This window comes from Schistocerca gregaria, chromosome 11 (assembly GCF_023897955.1).
Source record: "Schistocerca gregaria isolate iqSchGreg1 chromosome 11, iqSchGreg1.2, whole genome shotgun sequence".
Classification (NCBI taxonomy): domain Eukaryota; kingdom Metazoa; phylum Arthropoda; class Insecta; order Orthoptera; family Acrididae; genus Schistocerca; species Schistocerca gregaria.
In genome coordinates, this window is record NC_064930.1 from 4,406,760 (window position 1) to 4,422,449 (window position 15,690).

At 49.2% G+C, this 15,690-nt stretch overlaps 6 non-coding genes across 6 annotated transcripts; all 6 read right to left on the reverse strand.

Annotated features, from left to right (window-relative positions):
• Nucleotides 1-360: 360 nt before the first annotated feature.
• Nucleotides 361-434, reverse strand: Trnat-agu (transfer RNA threonine (anticodon AGU)). Its single transcript has one exon. It is a non-coding gene; the product is annotated as a tRNA-Thr (tRNA).
• A 1,397-nt stretch (nucleotides 435-1,831) lies between these two features.
• Trnat-agu (transfer RNA threonine (anticodon AGU)) lies at nucleotides 1,832-1,905 on the reverse strand. Its single transcript has one exon. It is a non-coding gene; the product is annotated as a tRNA-Thr (tRNA).
• A 2,856-nt stretch (nucleotides 1,906-4,761) lies between these two features.
• On the reverse strand, nucleotides 4,762-4,835 carry Trnat-agu (transfer RNA threonine (anticodon AGU)). The gene has a single exon. It is a non-coding gene; the product is annotated as a tRNA-Thr (tRNA).
• A 4,338-nt stretch (nucleotides 4,836-9,173) lies between these two features.
• On the reverse strand, nucleotides 9,174-9,247 carry Trnat-agu (transfer RNA threonine (anticodon AGU)). Its single transcript has one exon. It is a non-coding gene; the product is annotated as a tRNA-Thr (tRNA).
• Nucleotides 9,248-10,643: 1,396 nt separating this feature from the next.
• Nucleotides 10,644-10,717, reverse strand: Trnat-agu (transfer RNA threonine (anticodon AGU)). The gene has a single exon. It is a non-coding gene; the product is annotated as a tRNA-Thr (tRNA).
• Nucleotides 10,718-15,031: 4,314 nt separating this feature from the next.
• On the reverse strand, nucleotides 15,032-15,105 carry Trnat-agu (transfer RNA threonine (anticodon AGU)). The gene has a single exon. It is a non-coding gene; the product is annotated as a tRNA-Thr (tRNA).
• Between the last annotated feature and the right edge of the window lie 585 nt (nucleotides 15,106-15,690).

Here is a 15,690-nt window from a genome sequence, read left to right on the forward strand (position 1 = left end):
CGCCTACGGCTTAGGCCGCTCTTCTAGTGTGGCTGCTCTGTGTCTGCAGGCAGCGAGGGGCTGCAAGCTTCCTGTGTTCGCACCTATATCACCTGTGCTTCCTTGTCAGAGACAGACTATCGCAAAACATACAACTCACTCCATGAATTGATTGCTACGGCATCTGTTATCAGCAGTCACAACCAGCAACACCAGTAGCAGCCGACTGCACGCAAAGAATGGGAACGTGCAGTGGGATTTACGTGAAATCGGCGCAATTGTGGATGCTTACCGTTCGCTTGTATCTGCCTACACACCTCTGCCGGTTGGGAATTATTCCACTTGCATGGCAAGGTGCGGAGGTAGGTGTGTTAAAAATTCTGGAGGCGCTGGGTATCGATCCCAGTACCTCTCGCACACTAAGCGAGCGCTCTACCATCTGAGCTACGCCCACCCCCCCGATAACTAGTAGTGCTACATACAGTCATATCAACGTCACAGACCCTTGCACTCCCATTATTCCGCAGACAAACACTACTCTCTATGTATCAGTGAGGGTGTCTTTCAGGTTTCGTGCATTCTGTATCGAATCGTAGTTGGCCACAATGAAAGTGGCACGCATAACGTCGAAAATAGAGTTCAGACACCGCTCTGAGTAAGACGAACGTGTTGTCCACCTCTAGACTTCAATGACGTTAAGCCGTGATACCTAAGAGAGATCTGCACTCGATAACATCACGATAACAGCCGGTCCCCACACTTACATCTTGCTCTCCTTATGATAGTATACATCATATCAGTCTGTGACGCTGGTTTTGCAACTTCTTGCGTGCGTTTATGTTTGCCGCGACCAACACTTACCATGCACTGACCACAAAACATGGAGGAGCCGGGGCTTGAACCCGAGACCGTTCACACGCTAAGCGAACGATCTGCCAACTGAGCTACAGCTACACACACGACCAAGCCTGGCTATTCTCCATTCTTTGCGACTCTGATGTGCACGGACACAATGGTTGGTTGGTTTGTAGTGGCGAAGGTACCAGAATACAAAGGCGCGGACACGTTCATATACACAAGAGTTCCAAGTAGTTTCGATGCTCTGGTATTACGAATGCAAATTCCGTCTGTTTTGAACGTCTTAAATTGAAAGGGCGGTCACAAATTGGTCCATTTCACTCCTTGTCCACAATCACACAGCACCTGAGGTAACAAGCACATCTCGAGCCCCATTGTGCTCTCCATTGTTCATGCCAACTCAGTGCCTCGCTCTTTGCTACTGTGTAAAACTCTTGTCGTCCAACTGCAAAACACTGGGACACAACAAGTTTCCGCGTCTCCATTGCACTGATCGTACTACGAAACGCTCCCCAAACTTGGCAATCACCCATGCAGATGACTTTTCTGACTTTACACGACGCTCACGCAACGCTCACGCTAGTGACAGCCTTATTTATAGTTCGACGTCGCGCAAAAGCGAATGAGCACATTTCGCCTACGGCTTAGGCCGCTCTTCTAGTGTGGCTGCTCTGTGTCTGCAGGCAGCGAGGGGCTGCAAGCTTCCTGTGTTCGCACCTATATCACCTGTGCTTCCTTGTCAGAGACAGACTATCGCAAAACATACAACTCACTCCATGAATTGATTGCTACGGCATCTGTTATCAGCAGTCACAACCAGCAACACCAGTAGCAGCCGACTGCACGCAAAGAATGGGAACGTGCAGTGGGATTTACGTGAAATCGGCGCAATTGTGGATGCTAATCGTTCGCTTGTATCTGCCTACACACCTCTGCCGGTTGGGAATTGTTCCACTTGCATGGCAAGGTGCGCAGGTAGGTGTGTTAAAAATTCTGGAGGCGCTGGGTATCGATCCCAGTACCTCTCGCACACTAAGCGAGCGCTCTACCATCTGAGCTACGCCCACCCCCCGATAACTAGTAGTGCTACATACAGTCATATCAACGTCACAGACCCTTGCACTCCCATTATTCCGCAGACAAACACTACTCTCTATGTATCAGTGAGGGTGTCTTTCAGGTTTCGTGCATTCTGTATCGAATCGTAGTTGGCCACAATGAAAGTGGCACGCATAACGTCGAAAATAGAGTTCAGACACCGCTCTGAGTAAGACGAACGTGTTGTCCACCTCTAGACTTCAATGACGTTAAGCCGTGATACCTAAGAGAGATCTGCACTCGATAACATCACGATAACAGCCGGTCCCCACACTTACATCTTGCTCTCCTTATGATAGTATACATCATATCAGTCTGTGACGCTGGTTTTGCAACTTCTTGCGTGCGTTTATGTTCGCCGCGACCAACACTTACCATGCACTGACCACAAAACATGGAGGAGCCGGGGCTTGAACCCGAGACCGTTCACACGCTAAGCGAACCATCTGCCAACTGAGCTACAGCTACACACACGACCAAGCCTGGCTATTCTCCATTCTTTGCGACTCTGATGTGCACGGACACGATGGTTGGTTGGTTGGTAGTGGCGAAGGTACCAGAATACAAAGGCGCGGACACGTTCATATACACAAGAGTTCCAAGTAGTTTCGATGCTCTGGTATTACGAATGCAAATTCCGTCTGTTTTGAACGTCTTAAATTGAAAGGGCGGTCACAAATTGGTCCATTTCACTCCTTGTCCACAATCACACAGCACCTGAGGTAACAAGCACATCTCGAGCCCCATTGTGCTCTCCATTGTTCATGCCAACTCAGTGCCTCGCTCTTTGCTACTGTGTAAAACTCTTGTCGTCCAACTGCAAAACACTGGGACACAACAAGTTTCCGCGTCTCCATTGCACTGATCGTACTACGAAACGCTCCCCAAACTTGGCAATCACCCATGCAGATGACTTTTCCGACTTTACACGACGCTCACGCTAGTGACAGCCTTATTTATAGTTCGACGTCGCGCAAAAGCGAATGAGCACATTTCGCCTACGGCTTAGGCCGCTCTTCTAGTGTGGCTGCTCTGTGTCTGCAGGCAGCGAGGGGCTGCAAGCTTCCTGTGTTCGCACCTATATCACCTGTGCTTCCTTGTCAGAGACAGACTATCGCAAAACATACAACTCACTCCATGAATTGATTGCTACGGCATCTGTTATCAGCAGTCACAACCAGCAACACCAGTAGCAGCCGACTGCACGCAAAGAATGGGAACGTGCAGTGGGATTTACGTGAAATCGGCGCAATTGTGGATGCTTATCGTTCGCTTGTATCTGCCTACACACCTCTGCCGGTTGGGAATTATTCCACTTGCATGGCAAGGTGCGGAGGTAGGTGTGTTAAAAATTCTGGATACGCTGGGTATCGATCCCAGTACCTCTCGCCCACTAAGCGAGCGCTCTACCATCTGAGCTACGCCCACCCCCCCGATAACTAGTAGTGCTACATACAGTCATATCAACGTCACAGACCCTTGCACTCCCATTATTCCGCAGACAAACACTACTCTCTATGTATCAGTGAGGGTGTCTTTCAGGTTTCGTGCATTCTGTATCGAATCGTAGTTGGCCACAATGAAAGTGGCACGCATAACGTCGAAAATATAGTTCAGACACCGCTCTGAGTAAGACGAACGTGTTGTCCACCTCTAGACTTCAATGACGTTAAGCCGTGATACCTAAGAGAGATCTGCACTCGATAACATCACGATAACAGCCGGTCCCCACACTTACATCTTGCTCTCCTTATGATAGTATACATCATATCAGTCTGTGACGCTGGTTTTGCAACTTCTTGCGTGCGTTTATGTTTGCCGCGACCAACACTTACCATGCACTGACCACAAAACATGGAGGAGCCGGGGCTTGAACCCGAGACCGTTCACACGCTAAGCGAACGATCTGCCAACTGAGCTACAGCTACACACACGACCAAGCCTGGCTATTCTCCATTCTTTGCGACTCTGATGTGCACGGACACGATGGTTGGTTGGTTTGTAGTGGCGAAGGTACCAGAATACAAAGGCGCGGACACGTTCATATACACAAGAGTTCCAAGTAGTTTCGATGCTCTGGTATTACGAATGCAAATTCCGTCTGTTTTGAACGTCTTAAATTGAAAGGGCGGTCACAAATTGGTCCATTTCACTCCTTGTCCACAATCACACAGCACCTGAGGTAACAAGCACATCTCGAGCCCCATTGTGCTCTCCATTGTTCATGCCAACTCAGTGCCTCGCTCTTTGCTACTGTGTAAAACTCTTGTCGTCCAACTGCAAAACACTGGGACACAACAAGTTTCCGCGTCTCCATTGCACTGATCGTACTACGAAACGCTCCCCAAACTTGGCAATCACCCATGCAGATGACTTTTCTGACTTTACACGACGCTCACGCAACGCTCACGCTAGTGACAGCCTTATTTATAGTTCGACGTCGCGCAAAAGCGAATGAGCACATTTCGCCTACGGCTTAGGCCGCTCTTCTAGTGTGGCTGCTCTGTGTCTGCAGGCAGCGAGGGGCTGCAAGCTTCCTGTGTTCGCACCTATATCACCTGTGCTTCCTTGTCAGAGACAGACTATCGCAAAACATACAACTCACTCCATGAATTGATTGCTACGGCATCTGTTATCAGCAGTCACAACCAGCAACACCAGTAGCAGCCGACTGCACGCAAAGAATGGGAACGTGCAGTGGGATTTACGTGAAATCGGCGCAATTGTGGATGCTAATCGTTCGCTTGTATCTGCCTACACACCTCTGCCGGTTGGGAATTATTCCACTTGCATGGCAAGGTGCGGAGGTAGGTGTGTTAAAAATTCTGGAGGCGCTGGGTATCGATCCCAGTACCTCTCGCACACTAAGCGAGCGCTCTACCATCTGAGCTACGCCCACCCCCCGATAACTAGTAGTGCTACATACAGTCATATCAACGTCACAGACCCTTGCACTCCCATTATTCCGCAGACAAACACTACTCTCTATGTATCAGTGAGGGTGTCTTTCAGGTTTCGTGCATTCTGTATCGAATCGTAGTTGGCCACAATGAAAGTGGCACGCATAACGTCGAAAATAGAGTTCAGACACCGCTCTGAGTAAGACGAACGTGTTGTCCACCTCTAGACTTCAATGACGTTAAGCCGTGATACCTAAGAGAGATCTGCACTCGATAACACCACGATAACAGCCGGTCCCCACACTTACATCTTGCTCTCCTTATGACAGTATACATCATATCAGTCTGTGACGCTGGTTTTGCAACTTCTTGCGTGCGTTTATGTTCTCCGCGACCATCACTTACCATGCACTGACCACAAAACATGGAGGAGCCGGGGCTTGAACCCGAGACCGTTCACACGCTAAGCGAACGATCTGCCAACTGAGCTACAGCTACACACACGACCAAGCCTGGCTATTCTCCATTCTTTGCGACTCTGATGTGCACGGACACGATGGTTGGTTGGTTTGTAGTGGCGAAGGTACCAGAATACAAAGGCGCGGACACGTTCATATACACAAGAGTTCCAAGTAGTTTCGATGCTCTGGTATTACGAATGCAAATTCCGTCTGTTTTGAACGTCTTAAATTGAAAGGGCGGTCACAAATTGGTCCATTTCACTCCTTGTCCACAATCACACAGCACCTGAGGTAACAAGCACATCTCGAGCCCCATTGTGCTCTCCATTGTTCATGCCAACTCAGTGCCTCGCTCTTTGCTACTGTGTAAAACTCTTGTCGTCCAACTGCAAAACACTGGGACACAACAAGTTTCCGTGTCCCCATTGCACTGATCGTACTACGAAACGCTCCCCAAACTTGGCAATCACCCATGCAGATGACTTTTCCGACTTTACACGACGCTCACGCAACGCTCACGCTAGTGACAGCCTTATTTATAGTTCGACGTCGCGCAAAAGCGAATGAGCACATTTCGCCTACGGCTTAGGCCGCTTTTCTAGTGTGGCTGCTCTGTGTCTGCAGGCAGCGAGGGGCTGCAAGCTTCCTGTGTTCGCACCTATATCACCTGTGCTTCCTTGTCAGAGACAGACTATCGCAAAACATACAACTCACTCCATGAATTGATTGCTACGGCATCTGTTATCAGCAGTCACAACCAGCAACACCAGTAGCAGCCGACTGCACGCAAAGAATGGGAACGTGCAGTGGGATTTACGTGAAATCGGCGCAATTGTGGATGCTAATCGTTCGCTTGTATCTGCCTACACACCTCTGCCGGTTGGGAATTATTCCACTTGCATGGCAAGGTGCGCATGTAGGTGTGTTAAAAATTCTGGAGGCGCTGGGTATGGATCCCAGTACCTCTCGCCCACTAAGCGAGCGCTCTACCATCTGAGCTACGCCCACCCCCCCGATAACTAGTAGTGCTACATACAGTCATATCAACGTCACAGACCCTTGCACTCCCATTATTCCGCAGACAAACACTACTCTCTATGTATCAGTGAGGGTGTCTTTCAGGTTTCGTGCATTCTGTATCGAATCGTAGTTGGCCACAATGAAAGTGGCACGCATAACGTCGAAAATAGAGTTCAGACACCGCTCTGAGTAAGACGAACGTGTTGTCCACCTCTAGACTTCAATGACGTTAAGCCGTGATACCTAAGAGAGATCTGCACTCGATAACATCACGATAACAGCCGGTCCCCACACTTACATCTTGCTCTCCTTATGATAGTATACATCATATCAGTCTGTGACGCTGGTTTTGCAACTTCTTGCGTGCGTTTATGTTCGCCGCGACCAACACTTACCATGCACTGACCACAAAACATGGAGGAGCCGGGGCTTGAACCCGAGACCGTTAACACGCTAAGCGAACGATCTGCCAACTGAGCTACAGCTACACACACGACCAAGCCTGGCTATTCTCCATTCTTTGCGACTCTGATGTGCACGGACACGATGGTTGGTTGGTTTGTAGTGGCGAAGGTACCAGAATACAAAGGCGCGGACACGTTCATATACACAAGAGTTCCAAGTAGTTTCGATGCTCTGGTATTACGAATGCAAATTCCGTCTGTTTTGAACGTCTTAAATTGAAAGGGCGGTCACAAATTGGTCCATTTCACTCCTTGTCCACAATCACACAGCACCTGAGGTAACAAGCACATCTCGAGCCCCATTGTGCTCTCCATTGTTCATGCCAACTCAGTGCCTCGCTCTTTGCTACTGTGTAAAACTCTTGTCGTCCAACTGCAAAACACTGGGACACAACAAGTTTCCGCGTCTCCATTGCACTGATCGTACTACGAAACGCTCCCCAAACTTGGCAATCACCCATGCAGATGACTTTTCCGACTTTACACGACGCTCACGCAACGCTCACGCTAGTGACAGCCTTATTTATAGTTCGACGTCGCGCAAAAGCGAATGAGCACATTTCGCCTACGGCTTAGGCCGCTCTTCTAGTGTGGCTGCTCTGTGTCTGCAGGCAGCGAGGGGCTGCAAGCTTCCTGTGTTCGCACCTATATCACCTGTGCTTCCTTGTCAGAGACAGACTATCGCAAAACATACAACTCACTCCATGAATTGATTGCTACGGCATCTGTTATCAGCAGTCACAACCAGCAACACCAGTAGCAGCCGACTGCACGCAAAGAATGGGAACGTGCAGTGGGATTTACGTGAAATCGGCGCAATTGTGGATGCTAATCGTTCGCTTGTATCTGCCTACACACCTCTGCCGGTTGGGAATTATTCCACTTGCATGGCAAGGTGCGGAGGTAGGTGTGTTAAAAATTCTGGATGCGCTGGGTATCGATCCCAGTACCTCTCGCACACTAAGCGAGCGCTCTACCATCTGAGCTACGCCCACCCCCCCGATAACTAGTAGTGCTACATACAGTCATATCAACGTCACAGACCCTTGCACTCCCATTATTCCGCAGACAAACACTACTCTCTATGTATGAGTGAGGGTGTCTTTCAGGTTTCGTGCATTCTGTATCGAATCGTAGTTGGCCACAATGAAAGTGGCACGCATAACGTCGAAAATAGAGTTCAGACACCGCTCTGAGTAAGACGAACGTGTTGTCCACCTCTAGACTTCAATGACGTTAAGCCGTGATACCTAAGAGAGATCTGCACTCGATAACATCACGATAACAGCCGGTCCCCACACTTACATCTTGCTCTCCTTATGATAGTATACATCATATCAGTCTGTGACGCTGGTTTTGCAACTTCTTGCGTGCGTTTATGTTTGCCGCGACCAACACTTACCATGCACTGACCACAAAACATGGAGGAGCCGGGGCTTGAACCCGAGACCGTTCACACGCTAAGCGAACGATCTGCCAACTGAGCTACAGCTACACACACGACCAAGCCTGGCTATTCTCCATTCTTTGCGACTCTGATGTGCACGGACACGATGGTTGGTTGGTTTGTAGTGGCGAAGGTACCAGAATACAAAGGCGCGGACACGTTCATATACACAAGAGTTCCAAGTAGTTTCGATGCTCTGGTATTACGAATGCAAATTCCGTCTGTTTTGAACGTCTTAAATTGAAAGGGCGGTCACAAATTGGTCCATTTCACTCCTTGTCCACAATCACACAGCACCTGAGGTAACAAGCACATCTCGAGCCCCATTGTGCTCTCCATTGTTCATGCCAACTCAGTGCCTCGCTCTTTGCTACTGTGTAAAACTCTTGTCGTCCAACTGCAAAACACTGGGACACAACAAGTTTCCGCGTCTCCATTGCACTGATCGTACTACGAAACGCTCCCCAAACTTGGCAATCACCCATGCAGATGACTTTTCTGACTTTACACGACGCTCACGCAACGCTCACGCTAGTGAAAGCCTTATTTATAGTTCGACGTCGCGCAAAAGCGAATGAGCACATTTCGCCTACGGCTTAGGCCGCTCTTCTAGTGTGGCTGCTCTGTGTCTGCAGGCAGCGAGGGGCTGCAAGCTTCCTGTGTTCGCACCTATATCACCTGTGCTTCCTTGTCAGAGACAGACTATCGCAAAACATACAACTCACTCCATGAATTGATTGCTACGGCATCTGTTATCAGCAGTCACAACCAGCAACACCAGTAGCAGCCGACTGCACGCAAAGAATGGGAACGTGCAGTGGGATTTACGTGAAATCGGCGCAATTGTGGATGCTAATCGTTCGCTTGTATCTGCCTACACACCTCTGCCGGTTGGGAATTATTCCACTTGCATGGCAAGGTGCGGAGGTAGGTGTGTTAAAAATTCTGGAGGCGCTGGGTATCGATCCCAGTACCTCTCGCACACTAAGCGAGCGCTCTACCATCTGAGCTACGCCCACCCCCCGATAACTAGTAGTGCTACATACAGTCATATCAACGTCACAGACCCTTGCACTCCCATTATTCCGCAGACAAACACTACTCTCTATGTATCAGTGAGGGTGTCTTTCAGGTTTCGTGCATTCTGTATCGAATCGTAGTTGGCCACAATGAAAGTGGCACGCATAACGTCGAAAATAGAGTTCAGACACCGCTCTGAGTAAGACGAACGTGTTGTCCACCTCTAGACTTCAATGACGTTAAGCCGTGATACCTAAGAGAGATCTGCACTCGATAACACCACGATAACAGCCGGTCCCCACACTTACATCTTGCTCTCCTTATGACAGTATACATCATATCAGTCTGTGACGCTGGTTTTGCAACTTCTTGCGTGCGTTTATGTTCTCCGCGACCATCACTTACCATGCACTGATCACAAAACATGGAGGAGCCGGGGCTTGAACCCGAGACCGTTCACACGCTAAGCGAACGATCTGCCAACTGAGCTACAGCTACACACACGACCAAGCCTGGCTATTCTCCATTCTTTGCGACTCTGATGTGCACGGACACGATGGTTGGTTGGTTTGTAGTGGCGAAGGTACCAGAATACAAAGGCGCGGACACGTTCAAATACACAAGAGTTCCAAGTAGTTTCGATGCTCTGGTATTACGAATGCTAATTCCGTCTGTTTTGAACGTCTTAAATTGAAAGGGCGGTCACAAATTGGTCCATTTCACTCCTTGTCCACAATCACACAGCACCTGAGGTAACAAGCACATCTCGAGCCCCATTGTGCTCTCCATTGTTCATGCCAACTCAGTGCCTCGCTCTTTGCTACTGTGTAAAACTCTTGTCGTCCAACTGCAAAACACTGGGACACAACAAGTTTCCGCGTCTCCATTGCACTGATCGTACTACGAAACGCTCCCCAAACTTGGCAATCACCCATGCAGATGACTTTTCTGACTTTACACGACGCTCACGCAACGCTCACGCTAGTGACAGCCTTATTTATAGTTCGACGTCGCGCAAAAGCGAATGAGCACATTTCGCCTACGGCTTAGGCCGCTCTTCTAGTGTGGCTGCTCTGTGTCTGCAGGCAGCGAGGGGCTGCAAGCTTCCTGTGTTCGCACCTATATCACCTGTGCTTCCTTGTCAGAGACAGACTATCGCAAAACATACAACTCACTCCATGAATTGATTGCTACGGCATCTGTTATCAGCAGTCACAACCAGCAACACCAGTAGCAGCCGACTGCACGCAAAGAATGGGAACGTGCAGTGGGATTTACGTGAAATCGGCGCAATTGTGGATGCTAATCGTTCGCTTGTATCTGCCTACACACCTCTGCCGGTTGGGAATTATTCCACTTGCATGGCAAGGTGCGGAGGTAGGTGTGTTAAAAATTCTGGAGGCGCTGGGTATCGATCCCAGTACCTCTCGCACACTAAGCGAGCGCTCTACCATCTGAGCTACGCCCACCCCCCGATAACTAGTAGTGCTACATACAGTCATATCAACGTCACAGACCCTTGCACTCCCATTATTCCGCAGACAAACACTACTCTCTATGTATCAGTGAGGGTGTCTTTCAGGTTTCGTGCATTCTGTATCGAATCGTAGTTGGCCACAATGAAAGTGGCACGCATAACGTCGAAAATAGAGTTCAGACACCGCTCTGAGTAAGACGAACGTGTTGTCCACCTCTAGACTTCAATGACGTTAAGCCGTGATACCTAAGAGAGATCTGCACTCGATAACACCACGATAACAGCCGGTCCCCACACTTACATCTTGCTCTCCTTATGACAGTATACATCATATCAGTCTGTGACGCTGGTTTTGCAACTTCTTGCGTGCGTTTATGTTCTCCGCGACCATCACTTACCATGCACTGACCACAAAACATGGAGGAGCCGGGGCTTGAACCCGAGACCGTTCACACGCTAAGCGAACGATCTGCCAACTGAGCTACAGCTACACACACGACCAAGCCTGGCTATTCTCCATTCTTTGCGACTCTGATGTGCACGGACACGATGGTTGGTTGGTTTGTAGTGGCGAAGGTACCAGAATACAAAGGCGCGGACACGTTCATATACACAAGAGTTCCAAGTAGTTTCGATGCTCTGGTATTACGAATGCTAATTCCGTCTGTTTTGAACGTCTTAAATTGAAAGGGCGGTCACAAATTGGTCCATTTCACTCCTTGTCCACAATCACACAGCACCTGAGGTAACAAGCACATCTCGAGCCCCATTGTGCTCTCCATTGTTCATGCCAACTCAGTGCCTCGCTCTTTGCTACTGTGTAAAACTCTTGTCGTCCAACTGCAAAACACTGGGACACAACAAGTTTCCGTGTCCCCATTGCACTGATCGTACTACGAAACGCTCCCCAAACTTGGCAATCACCCATGCAGATGACTTTTCCGACTTTACACGACGCTCACGCAACGCTCACGCTAGTGACAGCCTTATTTATAGTTCGACGTCGCGCAAAAGCGAATGAGCACATTTCGCCTACGGCTTAGGCCGCTCTTCTAGTGTGGCTGCTCTGTGTCTGCAGGCAGCGAGGGGCTGCAAGCTTCCTGTGTTCGCACCTATATCACCTGTGCTTCCTTGTCAGAGACAGACTATCGCAAAACATACAACTCACTCCATGAATTGATTGCTACGGCATCTGTTATCAGCAGTCACAACCAGCAACACCAGTAGCAGCCGACTGCACGCAAAGAATGGGAACGTGCAGTGGGATTTACGTGAAATCGGCGCAATTGTGGATGCTAATCGTTCGCTTGTATCTGCCTACACACCTCTGCCGGTTGGGAATTATTCCACTTGCATGGCAAGGTGCGGAGGTAGGTGTGTTAAAAATTCTGGAGGCGCTGGTTATCGATGCCAGAACCTCTCGCCCACTAAGCGAGCGCTCTACCATCTGAGCTACGCCCACCCCCCCGATAACTAGTAGTGCTACATACAGTCATATCAACGTCACAGACCCTTGCACTCCCATTATTCCGCAGACAAACACTACTCTCTATGTATCAGTGAGGGTGTCTTTCAGGTTTCGTGCATTCTGTATCGAATCGTAGTTGGCCACAATGAAAGTGGCACGCATAACGTCGAAAATAGAGTTCAGACACCGCTCTGAGTAAGACGAACGTGTTGTCCACCTCTAGACTTCAATGACGTTAAGCCGTGATACCTAAGAGAGATCTGCACTCGATAACATCACGATAACAGCCGGTCCCCACACTTACATCTTGCTCTCCTTATGATAGTATACATCATATCAGTCTGTGACGCTGGTTTTGCAACTTCTTGCGTGCGTTTATGTTCGCCGCGACCAACACTTACCATGCACTGACCACAAAACATGGAGGAGCCGGGGCTTGAACCCGAGACCGTTCACACGCTAAGCGAACGATCTGCCAACTGAGCTACAGCTACACACACGACCAAGCCTGGCTATTCTCCATTCTTTGCGACTCTGATGTGCACGGACACGATGGTTGGTTGGTTTGTAGTGGCGAAGGTACCAGAATACAAAGGCGCGGACACGTTCATATACACAAGAGTTCCAAGTAGTTTCGATGCTCTGGTATTACGAATGCAAATTCCGTCTGTTTTGAACGTCTTAAATTGAAAGGGCGGTCACAAATTGGTCCATTTCACTCCTTGTCCACAATCACACAGCACCTGAGGTAACAAGCACATCTCGAGCCCCATTGTGCTCTCCATTGTTCATGCCAACTCAGTGCCTCGCTCTTTGCTACTGTGTAAAACTCTTGTCGTCCAACTGCAAAACACTGGGACACAACAAGTTTCCGTGTCCCCATTGCACTGATCGTACTACGAAACGCTCCCCAAACTTGGCAATCACCCATGCAGATGACTTTTCCGACTTTACACGACGCTCACGCAACGCTCACGCTAGTGACAGCCTTATTTATAGTTCGACGTCGCGCAAAAGCGAATGAGCACATTTCGCCTACGGCTTAGGCCGCTTTTCTAGTGTGGCTGCTCGGTGTCTGCAGGCAGCGAGGGGCTGCAAGCTTCCTGTGTTCGCACCTATATCACCTGTGGTTCCTTGTCAGAGACAGACTATCGCAAAACACACAACTCACTCCATGAATTGATTGCTACGGCATCTGTTATCAGCAGTCACAACCAGCAACACCAGTAGCAGCCGACTGCACGCAAAGAATGGGAACGTGCAGTGGGATTTACGTGAAATCGGCGCAATTGTGGATGCTAATCGTTCGCTTGTATCTGCGTACACACCTCTGCCGGTTGGGAATTATTCCACTTGCATGGCAAGGTGCGGAGGTAGGTGTGTTAAAAATTCTGGAGGCGCTGGGTATCGATCCCAGTACCTCTCGCCCACTAAGCGAGTGCTCTACCATCTGAGCTACGCCCACCCCCCCCGATAACTAGTAGTGCTACATACAGTCATATCAACGTCACAGACCCTTGCACTCCCATTATTCCGCAGACAAACACTACTCTCTATGTATCAGTGAGGGTGTCTTTCAGGTTTCGTGCATCCTGTATCGAATCGTAGTTGGCCACAATGAAAGTGGCACGCATAACGTCGAAAATAGAGTTCAGACACCGCTCTGAGTAAGACGAACGTGTTGTCCACCTCTAGACTTCAATGACGTTAAGCCGTGATACCTAAGAGAGATCTGCACTCGATAACATCACGATAACAGCCGGTCCCCACACTTACATCTTGCTCTCTTTATGATAGTATACATCATATCAGTCTGTGACGCTGGTTTTGCAACTTCTTGCGTGCGTTTATGTTCGCCGCGACCAACACTTACCATGCACTGACCACAAAACATGGAGGAGCCGGGGCTTGAACCCGAGACCGTTCACACGCTAAGCGAACGATCTGCCAACTGAGCTACAGCTACACACACGACCAAGCCTGGCTATTCTCCATTCTTTGCGACTCTGATGTGCACGGACACGATGGTTGGTTGGTTTGTAGTGGCGAAGGTACCAGAATACAAAGGCGCGGACACGTTCATATACACAAGAGTTCCAAGTAGTTTCGATGCTCTGGTATTACGAATGCAAATTCCGTCTGTTTTGAACGTCTTAAATTGAAAGGGCGGTCACAAATTGGTCCATTTCACTCCTTGTCCACAATCACACAGCACCTGAGGTAACAAGCACATCTCGAGCCCCATTGTGCTCTCCATTGTTCATGCCAACTCAGTGCCTCGCTCTTTGCTACTGTGTAAAACTCTTGTCGTCCAACTGCAAAACACTGGGACACAACAAGTTTCCGTGTCCCCATTGCACTGATCGTACTACGAAACGCTCCCCAAACTTGGCAATCACCCATGCAGATGACTTTTCCGACTTTAGACGACGCTCACGCTAGTGACAGCCTTATTTATAGTTCGACGTCGCGCCAAAGCGAATGAGCACATTTCGCCTACGGCTTAGGCCGCTTTTCTAGTGTGGCTGCTCTGTGTCTGCAGGCAGCGAGGGGCTGCAAGCTTCCTGTGTTCGCACCTATATCACCTGTGATTCCTTGTCAGAGACAGACTATCGCAAAACATACAACTCACTCCATGGATTGATTGCTACGGCATCTGTTATCAGCAGTCACAACCAGCAACACCAGTAGCAGCCGACTGCACGCAAAGAATGGGAACGTGCAGTGGGATTTACGTGAAATCGGCGCAATTGTGGATGCTAATCGTTCGCTTGTATCTGCCGGTTGGGAATTATTCCACTTGCATGGCAAGGTGCGCATGTAGGTGTGTTAAAAATTCTGGAGGCGCTGGGTATCGATCCCAGTACCTCTCGCACACTAAGCGAGCGCTCTACCATCTGAGCTACGCCCACCCCCCGATAACTAGTAGTGCTACATACAGTCATATCAACGTCACAGACCCTTGCACTCCCATTATTCTGCAGACAAACACTACTCTCTATGTATCAGTGAGTGTGTCTTTCAGGTTTCGTGCATTCTGTATCGAATCGTAGTTGGCCACAATGAATGTGGCACGCATAACGTCGAAAATAGAGTTCAGACACCGCTCTGAGTAAGACGAACGTGTTGTCCACCTCTAGACTTCAATGACGTTAAGCCGTGATACCTAAGAGAGATCTGCACTCGATAACACCACGATAACAGCCGGTCCCCACACTTACATCTTGCTCTCCTTATGACAGTATACATCATATCAGTCTGTGACGCTGGTTTTGCAACTTCTTGCGTGCGTTTATGTTCGCCGCGACCAACACTTACCATGCACTGACCACAAAACATGGAGGAGCCGGGGCTTGAACCCGAGACTGTTCACACGCTAAGCGAACGATCTGCCAACTGAGCTACAGCTACACACACGACCAAACCTGGCTATTCTCCATTCTTTGCGACTCTGATGTGCACGGACACGATGGTTGGTTGGTTTGTAGTGGCGAAGGT